Source organism: Platichthys flesus, chromosome 1 (assembly GCF_949316205.1).
Source record: "Platichthys flesus chromosome 1, fPlaFle2.1, whole genome shotgun sequence".
Lineage (NCBI taxonomy): Eukaryota > Metazoa > Chordata > Actinopteri > Pleuronectiformes > Pleuronectidae > Platichthys > Platichthys flesus.
This window is the reverse complement of record NC_084945.1, coordinates 30,032,113-30,033,319: the sequence shown is the minus strand read 5'-3', so window position 1 is coordinate 30,033,319 and position 1,207 is coordinate 30,032,113.

Here is a 1,207-nt window from a genome sequence, read left to right as displayed (position 1 = left end):
CACAAACCGCGCATGCGCCATTGCGCGCACACACCAAATGGGACAATGCTGCGCGCGTACAAACCAACTACACGCATACGCACACACGCACACAAATATATATAAATATATTCTTCGTGTGCGTTGTTACGCGTATACAACCTCCTTCACATAAACCCACTGTTATGAAAACACACGTTTGCATACATATGTACGTGTGTGTGTTTGTGTGTTTGTGTGTGGTCTCACTCTCAGTGAGTTTTTCTGTTTTCAGTCTTTATTCAGATTAAAGCCTAAAACCAAACGGTCCTCTCAACGGTTGATGAGAGGTCAGAAGAGTCCGAGTGGTTATCTAAGTTAGCGTAGCCCATCTGTAACTCTCACATATAAATACTCTTTACAACTGCGCCGGGTGGAGAAGCATGCCAGAATTCACAACATGTCGAACCTGGAGGTGGATGGTTCTCCAGCAGCAGAGACCACACCATGCTCCTCTCCTCTCAGCCAATAACAGAAGATCGAGGCTGCAGTGACACAGACTCACCAACACTGGACAGTTGAAGGCTAAAACACTTAGCCGTTTTCGTAGCCCTCACAGTTTATCTGACTGGAGTTGCTGACCATGTATAGCCACAGTTTCCCGTCCTCTAATGGATAATGCTCCATGTCACAAACTGTCAGACTGGTTTCATGAACATGACAGTGAGTTTGGTGAACTTACTTGACCTCCACAGTCACCAGATCTGAACCCAGCGCAATCTTAAGGCTGTGCTAGAAGAGGAGATTGGCAGCTGTCAAATCTGCAGAAATGATGCGATGCAACTGTAACCCACATGGAGGGTAGGTGCACACTGGACCAGTATAACCTAGATTCGTAGGGAGGAGTAATTAACAGGAATCAGACACCAGAATGAGCAACCATAACACAGAGTTAAGTTTAAATCAAAACAATTGTATTAACACACAAAATATTTACAACATTGCCGGCATTCAGTTTAGTAAAATTAGAAATGTCTTTTGAAATGGGTGCACCCAGAAAATAAAAGTAATCCTCAAAAAATAGGATGTTCTGCTAGATTCAACTGTCCTTTGAGGTTCTTCCCCACAGTCCTACCACACTGACAGCAAGGTAGATGAATGCTAGAAGCGCTCCTCAATCCAGGTGCTCAACACGGGTGGCTCGCCATCTCCCTCGTCAGGGAGAGATTCCAATCCAACTCAAAGTTCA